This window comes from Triturus cristatus, chromosome 3_1, assembly GCF_964204655.1.
Source record: "Triturus cristatus chromosome 3_1, aTriCri1.1, whole genome shotgun sequence".
NCBI classification, from domain to species: Eukaryota; Metazoa; Chordata; class Amphibia; order Caudata; family Salamandridae; genus Triturus; species Triturus cristatus.
Genome location: NC_140583.1, coordinates 1,082,836,264 through 1,082,850,962, shown reverse-complemented (window position 1 = coordinate 1,082,850,962; position 14,699 = coordinate 1,082,836,264).

The following is a 14,699-nucleotide window of genomic DNA, read 5'->3' as shown; positions in this document are numbered from 1 at the left end:
CAAATCCTCTTCTATTTCATTAAAAAATTCTGACATGCAGACTGAAACATGCACTTTTAATACCAGGAGCAGACTTCCATGGTGAGCAGTAGTTTTACTACAGTGATCTAATGAGCAACTAGAGTGCTAACATTCAGAATTCATGGCAAATGTGTGACATATCTGAATACCTTCATGATGGAATCAAAGTAAAAAACTGAAAGCATTTCCTACTGAGGAGACTGCAGTACATGAGGAAATTAGGAAACTTCATAACAAATAAATCTCCCAAGATGGCCACCGGAGACAAAAGAGCCCAAATGTAGCCCAAAATCACCCAGATATAGCCCAAATATAGCCCAATGACAGAAGTGTGCAAAACACTTATTATTTTGTGTTTTTGCAGTGTTATATAGTGCAGACTTGTCAGGTATTGGAGTGCTTTACATGAGCATTGGTTACATCACACAAGAACAAATTCATTTTGGTTGTAGACATGGGGAGACTAAGTGATTTGACCAGAATCACAGAATGTCGAGCTGAAGCAGAAACTTCAACCTGGTTCCCCAGTTGCAAAGTCTGCAGTTCTGGAAGTAACACCACATCCTCTCCCCTAAGTGCAACATTTAATCAAGTTGTCAACTAGATAAAAAAACATAAAGATAACAAATAATTTAAAAGTGCTTTGTCGCTATTTGAAAACTCAGAAAATATGTCCTTATTTTAGTCTTTTAGAGCACTAACCATAATTTTGATGCCAATAAGACCCTCTCGTATATGTAATTTCTAAAGGAATGCTCTAGGTATTACAGTTTTGATTACATCAAGATGATGTCAGGCGCTCCACACTTTTGTAATAAATATAGAATGTTAGCAATCTAGTTGTTCATTAGGATACTGTTGAGAGGCAGAGGCCAGGGGCACGGACTCTGAAAATTGAAGGCAGGTAGGAGGGTGCAAAGGCAACAATTTAACCACACTGAGCAGGCAGGAAGGGCCGTGGAAGCACAACAGACTATGGAGGGCAGTGGAAAGGGGGGCAGGGGCAACAAACCAACAATACAGGACTTGCAAGAGAGGCTGTTGGAGGGAAGATCTATTACGGGTCAAGGAAGCTAGGGGCGGTCCCCAGAGCCCCGGGAGCCACCACAGAACTGAGCAGGAGAGTGAGTCAGGGACAAAAGGGGCACCTTAATTTGAGCCGGGGTGCCTAGGAACGCTTGCTCCAAAAATGAAGAAAACAGACATATGAGACATGGAATTGGAGGCAGAATACAATGGCAGTTTAATGAGAAGATGCAACTTCAAAGAAACCGCAGAATAGAGACCTAAAGTACAAAATACAGAATCCAGATAATCATACAGCTGTCATGATATTCTCTGTATCTCAATTAATGGACTGACAGAGAGAGAGAGAAAACACATCTATAAATGCATCATGAGAAACAAGTTACACCAAGGAAAATGTAACCTAGGGACACTCACATTTACTCTTAGAGCAAGCATTCCTGCAATTACAATACAACATCTTTTAAATGCAAAAGTAAAGAGAACAATGGTTAAACATAACATGACATTTCATATAGGTAAAATAGAATAAGATACTTCAAGCAAAGCCGAGCAAGACATTTTAAGCAAAGGAAGACAAGAGCTCCCAGTTCTTGGGGAAAACCTGCACAGCCTGTTAACCTACATACAGACGGCGAGGTTGTCCGTCGATATCTGTGGGTGCTCCCTTTTTATATCATTTTGTGGGCTCCTTTGCACGCTACATCTACCTACGTATGCTACCCAAAAGCTTCGTCTGCAGATTTTACCAGACATTTCGTCATTTACCCACTTAATGCTGACAATGGACTGGGTGAAAAGGTCAGTCTCTCAGGCCAATCGCTTATCGTAAGTTCCATAGAGCAAGCAGAAAATAATGGGTATTGTACAGGAATTCAATATATTCATGTATAAAATCTCCTCAGTTCTCCTAACTTGACGCTCTGCGGTTGCCACTTCCTTAAAAGCGGGAAACCTGCCCAGGAAGCAAGTACCAGTCCAGGATGCAGCCTACTGTATGTCGACAGCTTCAGGGGGATGTTGAACTTTGATACCGAGCACGGAGCACTCGGGTAGGGTGGGGGCTACTAGTTTGGAGCAGAAGGCCTCGCAGACCTGCCTTCAGACTGCTATACACTAAAATTGCAGAGCTATGGTCAATTTAACAAAGAGGCCTACATATTGAACAGAAGGGCCTACACAGGGGTTTTATGCTGGCTGAGTGGTAAGGATGTCTCAGGATAATTATATAGCAACACAGGACCCGCTGGTCAATTTAATACGGCCTACAAATGCGGCTGGCAGGGCAAGGACAAGGGTCTCATACTTCAGGTGTGGACAGAACGGGCCAGGGGCCCCCTGTGATACAAAATCTACCCTCCTTCAAGGCTGTGGCAATGTAATAGACCATTGTGGGCAGAAGGAAGAGGCAATGGTAGTACAACCATACATGCCAACAGACCCGATTCAGCCAGGAAACGTCCAATGTTTTTAAGCTCAAATGGGCTTTATTTGATCTGTCTCCTGTCTACAATATCCTCTTTTTCAATGTAACTCAAAGGGGAAAATCAATACCCCAGTTTTTTTTCAAAATCTCCCTCTTACCAAGTTCAAAATGTTCGCAAGTATGGTACATTGGATCATGGAAGGAAATGGGATAGGGACATGGACTTGGATAACAGAGGACAGGAGAGACCTGGAGAGGTGCACCAAACCGACCCTGCAGGGCAGGCATCAGGGTTTGCAGCAGCACAATACACCACACAGGGCATGCAGGACGGGAGTGCAGCACAACAATCCATAGAAAGCAAGAGGGAGGGGACAGGACCATGCACATGGACAACAGAGAACAGAGGGGCAAGAGGCAATGGTAGCTAGCTGACCATAATGGACAGACAGGAGAGAAGGCTGCAGCATAACAGACCATAAAGGGCAGGAGGGACGGATCAGGGGCATTACAATGGAACAGACAAGCCAGGAGGGAGGGAATAGGGGTCTGCACATGTAAACAGAGGGCTGGGGGCAAGGGGGCAGGGCAGGAGCAGCAAGATGGCCATGGAGGTCAGGCAGGATGGGCACTAGAAGCAAGACACAACATGAAGAGCAACAGTGAGACTATGATGGCATACACACAGACCATGGAGGGAAGGTGGGAGGGGGTCAGGGGCAGCTAACTGACCACACAGGGAAGGTGGGAGGGGCCATGGCAGCACAGAAGACCATGCATGGCAAGTGGGAGGGTTAGTGGCAGCACAATGGCTATGATGGGCAAGAAGGAGGGTGCAGGGGCATGCACAAAGGACGATGGAGGATAGAAGGGAGGGTCAGGACCTGTGCACAGACAAGAAAGTTCAGGGGAAGGGGCCTCACAACAGACCACACGGGGCAGGCAGGAGGAGCAGTTGCAGCACAACAGACCAGGGAGGGCAGAAGGGTGTGGCAGTACAATGGACCATGTAGGACAGGAGGAAGAGGATAGAGGCATGGCATGTGGACAGGCAGGGTGGAGGTGGCAGGGACAGGTTACAGTCATCTGACAATGCTAGGCAGGTGGGAGGGGAGTGGCAGCTCAACAGAACACTCAGAGTAGATAGGAGTGGCAGGTCCATGGGACATGGTGGGCAAAAAGGATGGAGCAGGGGCATGCACAAAGACATCGGAGGGCAGGGGGAAGGAGAATAGGGGCAGCAAGCTAAGCACAGAGTTTAAGCAGGAGGTCAATGATGGGGCATAGAATTGGGCAATGGAGGGCAGGAGGAGTGGACTGGTACATCATACTAAATTGAGGGCAGTGGCAGCACATCAGACCATGCATGGCAGGAGGGAGGAGGCTAGTCCATGGATTCACACAACAGAGGATAGGGAGGAGGGGGATGGGGCAGCAAGCTAACTGTTCAGAGAAGGCGGGTATTAGAAACTTTATTGTTTTTAAAACATTTTGTCTGTGCAAACTACTTAAAATATGAACAAGTATGCAGCATAATCTCACTTTTATTCAGGAAGAAGAAGACGTTAGTGACTGTGACTCCGGGCTCACTTGGCAAAAACACCCCCTGACCCTCCACCCCCTATCGCAAAATGTAATGCCCGTGAAAAGGGTAGGTGAACACAGTGTTATATAGAACATAGTCCTGAGAGCACGATTGAAAATGAAAACTAGATATAGTGTATGGTATAAACTATGCACCAAAAAGTGTGATATAAGATGAACCAGGCGTGAAATATAATATGCAATACATTGTGCGCAATGACAGATTCATTGGAGAGCGCGAGATAGCACAGGCACTAGCGTGTGCTATGCGATATGCGCCTTGGAGTGTAATATGCACAGGGCAGTGTTGTGTAACCTAACTAGTCTCTAAAGTTGTAATATAAAATATGTGCTGGGGAGTGTAACGTTGCATATGCACTGTGACAAAGATATGGATCCCAAATTGTAATATGTATGGCATAGCACTGTGCGTTATAACATAGGCATCGAGGAAGGCACGTTAGATGGGGCAATATAACCCGTGCGAAGACAAGTGTGGCATGACATTTTCACGGGGTGGTGTTACAGTGCACATGGGCTAGAGAGTGTCATAGCATATGCACTAGCTAGTGGAATACAATACAGAGGTGTGTGGCACTCGGCAGGCAATGGTGGGTGTAACACAGAATTGGGCTCTGTCAGGAGCGCGCTGTGACTCGCAAGTGATGTTCGTCCCCTTTCCAGAGAGTAAAATAAAAAGTATTACACATCCGGCAGTGGATGTGTGTTTTATTAACTGTGAGGGGGGTTTCTTGCGTAGTTTTGGTCGAATTTTTGTCGAATCCCCTTTGAATGGCTTGGTGTGCATGTGTATTAAATGTGCCCGTCAATAGCTACCCATGTTTGTATAAATAAACGACAAGGGTCTCTACCGGGATTAGGCACGGAAGAGCATCAGACATGTCAGAGCTTCACTAGTGGTGTAAATACATTCCACGTGGATTAATTGCATGCATAGTCGCCTTTTAATGAATATCACGCAAATCGTCATGGTGATAGGTACGTACGGTTTGTCCAGCATGTCCTAGGTGTGTCTATAAATATATATTTTTTAAAAATAATAAAAAACAGTGGCCGGCCCTGGGGATTGGGGTCAAAAAAATATAATTAGGAGACAGGCCCTGGGGGATGGGGTCATCAGGGCCAATAAATTAGAATAAGAAGGGGAACCACACAGCCCCCCTTCTTAAAAAAATAAAATAAATAAAAGACTGGCATCGTGCCGGAGGCCATGCCCCCTCCATGCAGCACTCTGCAAACGCGCCCCCAACAGGCATCTCCAGTATGCGCCAGGGAGCTGCGCTGCAGACAGGTGTTCTGAGGCCAAGCCCCTTTTTACACCTCTCTGCAACGCAGCTCTGTGGCGCTTACTGGAGGTACCTAGTGGTCTAGTGTGACCCTAGGGACCCTTAGGATTCAAGGGGACTTAATCTCTCAACTTAGAACAGCCACAGGGCGCGTTTACACAGTGGTGAAGGGAGGGGACGGGGCCTGAGGTGACGTGTGCAAACACGCACCATGGCACGTTTTAAATTGGGGATATAATTTCCCTTCAATACTGAGGGCACCTGGGGGCTAACTAGCCCACCAAGTGCTTCCAGTAAGCGCCACTGAGCTGCATTGCAGAGAGGTGGTCCAGGCCGTGCCACTTTTTACACCTCTCTGCAACGCAGCTCTGTGGCACTTACTGGAGGTACCTAGTGGGCTAGTTGGACCCTAGGGACCCTCAGGACTCAAATGAACTTAATCTCCCAACTAAAAACGGACACAGGGCGTGTTTACACAATGGTGAAAGGAGGGGACGGGGCCTGAGTTAACGTGTGCAAAAACGCCCTGTGGCCTGTTTTAAGAGGTAGTTTTAATCCCCATGCCCTATTATATACTAGGGGCTTATAGAGGAGGTAAGGCTAATCACAGGGGGACCCCAACGCATAATGTTCCCTAGTGTATGTAGGTGTTTTCACTGTATTCTAAGTGTCTTTTAACATAGCACTGGCTCTAGGACTGGTTAGTCAGACTCAGTTACCACCAGTATCCGTCTGAAAAAGTTGAGGGTACAGGATGATTTTGCAACAAGGCTTCTTTCTGCTCTTCTTTTTGTTCTTTCTGCACGTTATCCTTCTTCCTGCACTTATCTTCGTATTTGAGGACTTCTGTTGCTTCTTTCTGCACTTCTTTTGTTTCTTTCTGTGCATTTTTTCTTCTTTCTTCACATGTCCTATCTCTGTAGGCATAGTTAGAAATTAGCATTTAAAAAACCTTTGAAATTAACAGAAAAAACCATAGGTTTCAGGCACGTTATAGTTAGGAATTAGCATTTAAAAAACCTCAGAAATTCACTGAAAAAACCATAGGTTTCAGGGGTGTTATAGTTAGCTGGACTTTTCACTTGTACAAAACCATTGAAATTCCCCCGTTATAGTTAGTTCAGCTAACTATAACTCGCGCGCCCGCAATGCACTGCTGATGACGTCACATATTACATCACTCATGACATGGTCAGTGACATCACTCATGACATCACTGATGACATCTCAAATGACATCACTGATGACATCACTGATGACATCATCCTTGTGATAGAGTGGCAGACCTCCTCTCACCCTAATATAACCTTTGATACACACATTCAAAAATAGAGACTAAAATTTTCAAAACAATGGACATACCAATACCAGTTACAACAACCTCTTCAGTAATTCTAAGATCCACATACACATCCACTCATTCACCAACAGTCCAATACAGTCACTCATACATGTACTCACTCATCATATGTACTCATACACCTATACATCCTGTTACACAATGCCACTCATCCATAGTTACTCACACACATAGTCACTCATGCTAATAAAGAATCAAACATACATTTACTTGCATATACAGTTATACACACACCACCACACTTACTTCTACGGAAACTTACACATACTTAGTCTTTTAAACAATCACTTATAGAAACACATACTTATTCATACAGGAACTCTTTCAATCTCTCACTCTCACATATACTCACATATATACACCAATAGTCACATATACTAGTTTAAAACATATGTAGTTACTCATAAAGACACTATTGAGACAGTCATTCACTCACTAACACACCCATACACACACTCATCCACCCATACAGTCCTGCACACATACTGTGTTCAACACATACAAACAGTGAGTCACTCATTCATGCACCTATGCACTACGTAATACCCCCACCGAACCATGCAGACACTCAGACTGATACTCAAAAAACCAACTAATAACCTATATAGACACCCATGTAGCTACTCACCAACCCATGCAGCCACTTATACACAAAGTGAGAGACTGATACAGATATTTACATATTTAAACATTACTCACTAAGCCATGTATTCACTATGATACACTTAATCAGTCAGTTACACAATCAATTTTTCAAAAACAAATCATCCATTTAGACACTTATATACCCGTTTATTCTTCCATCGACCTTGAGATATACATATATAAAACATATTTAATTTTCAGAATAACACACATTCACTGGATGATGTCATCAGTGATGTCATCAGTGATGTCATCAGTGATGTCATGAGTGATGTCACTGACCATGTCATGAGTGATGTAATATGTGACGTCATCAGCAGTGCATTGCGGGCGCGCGAGTTATAGTTAGCTGAACTAACTATAACGGGGGAATTTCAATGGTTTTGTACAAGTGAAAAGTCTAGCTAACTATAACACCCCTGAAACCTATGGTTTTTTCAGTGAATATATATATATATATATATATTATCTACTGGCGGTCGCCAGTAGATAGTTATAGTTACAACCTAGTTTCCATAGGAAATCTTAAAATTCTATTTTGAATAACTTTGGCGCCGGTTGACGAATCCTCGCGAAATTTTCAAAACAAATGGGGCGCTCTGTTCAGCTCCTACCCTGAAAGTCTCGGGGTGATTCGTCAAGCGGGGGCCGAGAAAAAGGGGGTGTCCCAAAACGCGTTTTCCCCATGCATTTTTCCATAGGACCTTTAGTCACAGCTACAGCCCGACACGGCTGAACAGAATTACGTGAAATTTGGCAGAGAGGTAGCCCTCAGGTCAGGGAAGTGCCTTTTGCATATCTCGTGTAAATCTGTTCAGTATTTCCTGAGAAAATAGCATTTAAAACCATATCAATATCTATACGCACGCACCGTGCGCGCACAGTGCGCGCACCCTGCCGTGCGCGAGCTCAATTCTGATTGGTTGTTAGATGTCGGTAAACATTCGAATCGGTCGAAAATAGGAAGTGTCGGCCGCCATTTTGTCTCTCGCAGTCTGAGGGGGTGAAAGACAAAGGTGGAGAACATGAAAAGGGGGCAGAGTGGACAGTTCCTGACCCCCTGGCCTTGGTCAGGGGGTCACAGAAGGCCCCCCAAGGGAGAAAAAAACAATTTATTTATTTTTTTAAATCGCGAGTTGCGCGCACCGTGCACGCACGGCACGCACTGCGAACCGTGGGTGCTCGGTGCGCGAAGCGCACCAGTCGCCCAGAGCGCGCGCATGGTGCGCGAAGCGCACGGTGCGCGCACGGTGAAAAACCTGAAAAAATATACATTAATAAATACATAACTTAGCATTTAAAAAAACGTAAAAATTCACTGAAAAAACCATAGGTTTCACACACGTTATAGTTACGAATTAGCATTTAAAAAACCTTGCAAATTCACTTAAAAAACCATAGGTTTCACACATGTTATAGTTAGCTGGACATTTCACTCGGAAAAAACCAATGAAATTCCCCCGTTATAGTTAGTGCAGGCAACTATAACTCACGCGACCGCAATCCTCTGCTGATGACGTCAGATATTACATCACTGATGACATATGTGTCTTTCTGAAAAATAAATATTTGTAATATATGTATAGCTAAAGATTAATGGAAGAAGACATGGGTAAATAAGTGTCTAAATACAGTGATGTAATATCTGACGTTATCAGCAGAGGATTGCGGTCGCGTGAGTTATAGTTGCCTGCACTAACTATAACGGGGGAATTTCATTGGTTTTTTACGAGTGAAATGTCCAGCTAACTATAACATGTGTGAAACCTATGGTTTTTTAAGTGAATATATATATATATATATATATATATATATATATATATATATATATATATATATATATATATATTGCCTACTGGCGGTCGCCAGTAGGTAGTTATAGTTAGGACCTATAATCTATAGGAAATCCGCAACATTCTATTTAGAATAGCTTTGGTGACGGTTGTCAAACCTTCGCGAAATTTTCAAACCTCGTGGCCCCTCTCCAGTAAGCTCCTATCCTGAAAGTCTCGGGGTGATTCGTCAAGCAGGGGCCAAGAAAAAAGGGGGGTCCCAAATCGTGTTTTCCCATGCAATTTTCCATAAGGACATTTAGTCGCAGCTACAGCCTGAACTGCTGAATGGAATTACACAAAATTTGGCAGAAAGGTAGACCTTGGTACAGAGTCGTGCCTTTTTCTTAAATGGTGTAAATCCGTTCAACAGTTCCTGAGAAAATCAAAAGTAAATTCACATATATATCTGGGTGGAGCCTAACCACACATCTCATTGTGAGATCTGATTGGCTGTCAGCACTTCATCCAAGAAGTGTTGGCAGCCATCTTGGGACCAATATACACGATAGCACCTCATTAAAAAGTATTGCAGTTAATAGAAGGTTTTAAGACTTTAGCTACATTATACCATACTCATTTTAGGAATTTTGATATGTTCTAAGGTGATTTTACCTTGTGAAAAAGCCTTCTGCTGGGATATCATGAATCATGTTTGAGAGAAAACTATTTTTTCATGCTTTTCCCACAGAGGTTTGGAAGGTGATTCATAAGCTAAACTGAGAGCATATTTTCTGTAAATTCACATTATCTTTCTCAGTCATGTGAGAATGAAGTCTGACATTCTCAGTAAAACATGTACATCCAACAAGGGCAGAGACTGTCAGTTGATTCCTTTGTGTTCTACTGCAGCTTCCCAGAGTGTTCTAAAGAACAAATAGAGCGCTAACAGTCCTACTTATGATAAACATATGGCACACCTGAAGCCATCTTGATTGGAATAAAGTGGTAACTCTTAAAAACATTTAATTTAAAAAGGAACAAAATGAGGGGGTTCATTTTGCCATAGAAAGTATGATTAGTGCTGGAGAAAGAAAAATTAGGGCACATTTTTAGTGACTTCTCAAATCCTCTTCTATTTCATTAAAAAATTCTGACATGCAGACTGAAACATGCACTTTCAATACCAGCAGCAGACTTCCCTGGTGAGCAGTAGCTTTACTATAGTGATCTAATGAGCAACTAGTGTGCTAACATTCTGAATTTATGGCAAATGTGTGACACATCTGAATGCCTTCTTGATTTGAATCAAAGTTAAAAACTGAAAGTATCCCTACTGAGGAGACTGTAGTAAATGAGGAAATTAGGAAACTTCATAACAAATAAGTCTCCCAAGATGGCCACCAGAGACAAAAGAGCCCAAATGTAGCACAAATATCACCCAGATGTAGCCCAACTATAGCCCAATGAAAGAATGTCCCAGAGTGTTCTAAAGAACAACTAGAGCACTAACAGTCCTACTTATGATAAACATATGGCACACCTGAAGCCATCTTGATTGGAATAAAGTGGTAACACTTAAAACATTTAATTTGCAAAGGAACAAAATGAGGGGGTTCATTTTGCCATAGAAAGTATGATTAGTGCTGCAGAAAGAAAAATTAGGGCACATTTTGACTTCTCAATTCCTCTTCTATTTCATTAAAATATTCTGACATGCAGACTGAAACATGCACTTTGAATACCAGCAGCAGACTTTCCTGGTGAGCAGTAGTTTTACTACAGTGATCTAATGAGCAACTAGAGTGCTACCATTCAGAATTTATGGCAAATGTGTGACACATCTGAATGCCTTCTTGATGGAACCACAGTAAACAAGCATTGAAAATGCAATAGGTCTCGCCCTTGTTTAAGTTAAAGCAATTCTGTTTGTAATTAGGTGGCTTTTTAGCTTTGCTTTTATTAGTGTTTTTCAAACTTTCATATACATAACATGCATATGCATGCATATAAGTATGTGTATATGTATGCATGCATTTATATTTGTATTTATATAGATATGCAGATTATATATGTTTATATATGTATGTATATATATATATACACATACATATATAAATGCATATGCATATATATGTTCATATATATATTCACTGAAAAAAACATAGGTTTCAGGGGTGTTATAGTTAGCTGGACTTTTCACTTGTACAAAACCATTGAAATTCCCCCGTTATAGTTAGTTCAGCTAACTATAACTCGCGCGCCCGCAATGCACTGCTGATGACGTCACATATTACATCACTCATGACATGGTCAGTGACATCACTCATGACATCACTGATGACATCTCAAATGACATCACTGACGACATCATCCAGTGAATATGTGTTTTTCTGAAAATTAAATATGTTTTATATATGTATATCTCAAGGTCGATGGAAGAATAAATGGGTATATAAGTGTCTAAATGGATGATTTGTTTTTGAAAAATTGATTGTGTAACTGACTGATTAAGTGTATCATAGTGAATACATGGCTTAGTGAGTAATGTTTAAATATGTAAATATCTGTATCAGTCTCTCACTTTGTGTATAAGTGGCTGCATGGGTTGGTGAGTAGCTACATGGGTGTCTATATAGGTTATTAGTTGGTTTTTTGAGTATCAGTCTGAGTGTCTGCATGGTTCGGTGGGGGGTATTACGTAGTGCATAGGTGCATGAATGAGTGACTCACTCTTTGTATGTGTTGAAGACAGCATGTGTGCAGGACTGTATGGGTGGATGAGTGTGTGTATGGGTGTGTTAGTGAGTGAATGACTGTCTCAATAGTGTTTTTATGAGTAACTACATATGTTTTAAACTAGTATATGTGACTATTGGTGTATATAAGTGAGTATATGTGAGAGTGAGAGATTGAAAGAGTTCCTGTATGAATAAGTATGTGTTTCTATAAGTGATTGTTTAAAAGACTAAGTATGTGTAAGTTTCCGTAGAAGTAAGTGTGGTGGTGTGTGTATAACTGTATATGCAAGTAAATGTATGTTTGATTCTTTATTAGCATGAGTGACTATGTGTGTGAGTAACTCTATGGATGAGTGGCATTGTGTAACAGGATGTATAGGTGTATGAGTACATATGATGAGTGAGTACATGTATGAGTGACTGTATAGGACTGTTGGTGAATGAGTGGATGTGTATGTGGATCTTAGAATTACTGAAGAGGTTGTTGTAACTGGTATTGGTATGTCCATTGTTTTGAAAAGTTTAGTCTCTATTTTTGAATGTGTGTATCAAAGGTTATATTAGGGTGAGAGGAGGTCTGCCACTCTATTACAAGGATGATGTCATCAGTGATGTCATCAGTGATGTCATTTGAGATGTCATCAGTGATGTCATGAGTGATGTCACTGACCATGTCATGAGTGATGTAATATGTGACGTCATCAGCAGTGCATTGCGGGCGCGCGAGTTATAGTTCGCTGATCTAACTATAACGGGGGAATTTCAATGGTTTTGTACAAGTGAAAAGTCCAGCTAACTATAACACCCCTGAAACCTATGGTTTTTTCAGTGAATTTCTGAGGTTTTTTAAATGCTAATTCCTAACTATAACGTGCCTGAAACCTATGGTTTTTTCTGTGAATTTCAAAGGTTTTTTAAATGCTAATTTCTAACTATGCCTACAGAGATAGGACATGTGAAGAAAGAAGAAAAAATGCACAGAAAGAAATAAAAGAAGTGCAGAAAGAAGCAACAGAAGTCCTCAAAGACGAAGAAAAGTGCAGGAAGAAGGATAACGTGCAGAAAGAACAAAAAGAAGAGCAGAAAGAAGCCTTGTTGCAAATTCATCCTGTACCCTCAACTTTTTCAGACGGATACTGGTGGTAACTGAGTCTGACTAACCAGTCCTAGAGCCAGTGCTATGTTAAAATACACTTAGAATACAGTGAAAACACCTACATAAACTAGGGAACATTATGCGTTGGGGTCCCCCTGTGATTAGCATTACCTCCTCAGTAAGCCCCTAGTATATAATAGGGCAGGGGGATTGAAACTACCTCTTAAAACAGGCCACAGGGCGTTTTTGCACACGTTAACTCAGGCCCTGTCCCCTCCCTTCACCACTTTGTAAACACGCCCTGTGTCCGTTTTTTGTTGGGAGATTAAGTTCATTTGAATCCTGAGGGTCCCTAGGGTCAAACTAGCCCACTAGGTACCTCCAGTAAGTGCCACAGAGCTGCGTTGCAGAGAGGTGTAAAAAGTGGCACCGCCTGGACCACCTCTCTGCAATGCAGCTCAGTGGCGCTTACTGGAAGCACTTGGTGGGCTAGTTAGCCCCCAGGGGCCCTCAGTATTGAAGGAAAATTATATCCCCAATTTAAAACGTGCCATAGTGCGTGTTTGCACACGTCACCTCAGGCCCCGTCCCCTCCCTTCACCACTGTGTAAACGCGCCCTGTGGCTGTTCTAAGTTGAGAGATTAAGTCCCCTTGAATCCTAAGGGTCCCTAGGGTCAAACTAGACCACTAGGTACCTCCAGTAAGCGCCACAGAGATGCGTTGCAGAGAGGTGTAAAAAGGGGCTTGGCATCAGAACACCTGTCTGCAGCGCAGCTCCCTGGCGCATACTGGAGATGCCTGTTGGGCTAGTTGGCCCTCAGGGACCCTCAGTATTGAAGAGGAATTAATTCCCCAACTTACAACTCGCCAGGGGGCGCGTTTGCAGAGTTCTGCAAGGAGGGGGCCTGGCCTCCGGCACGATGCCAGTCTTTTATTTACTTTAATTTTTTAAGAAGGGGGGCTGTGTGGTTCCCCTTCTTATTCTAATTTATTGGCCCTGATGACCCTATCCCCCATGGCCTGTCTCCTAATTATATTTTTTGACCCCAATCCCCAGGGCTAGCCACTGTTTTTTATTATTTTTAAAAAATATATATTTATAGACACACCTAGGACATGCTGGACAAACCGTACGTACCTATCACCATGACGATGTGCGTGATATTCATTAAAAGGCGACTATGCATACAATGAATCCACGTGGAATGTATTTACACCACTAGTGAAGCTCTGACATGTCTGATGCCCTACCGTGCCTAATCCCGGTAGACACCCTTGTCGTTTATTTATACAAACATGGGTAGCTATTGACGGGCACATTTAATACACATGCACACCAAGCCATTCAAAGGGGATTCGACAAAAATTCGACCAAAACTATGCAAGAAACCCCCCTCACGGTTAATAAAACACACATCCACTGCCGGATGTGTAATACTTTTTATTTTACTCTCTGGAAAGGGGACGAACATCACTTGAGAGTCACAGCACGCTCCTGGCAGAGCCCAATGCTGTGTTACACCCACCATTGCCTGCTGAGTGCCACACACCTCTGTGTTGCATTCCACTAGCTAGTGCGTATGCTATGACACTCTCTAGCCCATGTGCACTGTAACACCACCCCGTGAATATGTCATGCCACACTTGTCTTCGCACAGGTTATATTGCCCCATCTAACGTGCCTTCCTCGATGCCTATGTTATAACGCACAGTGCTATGC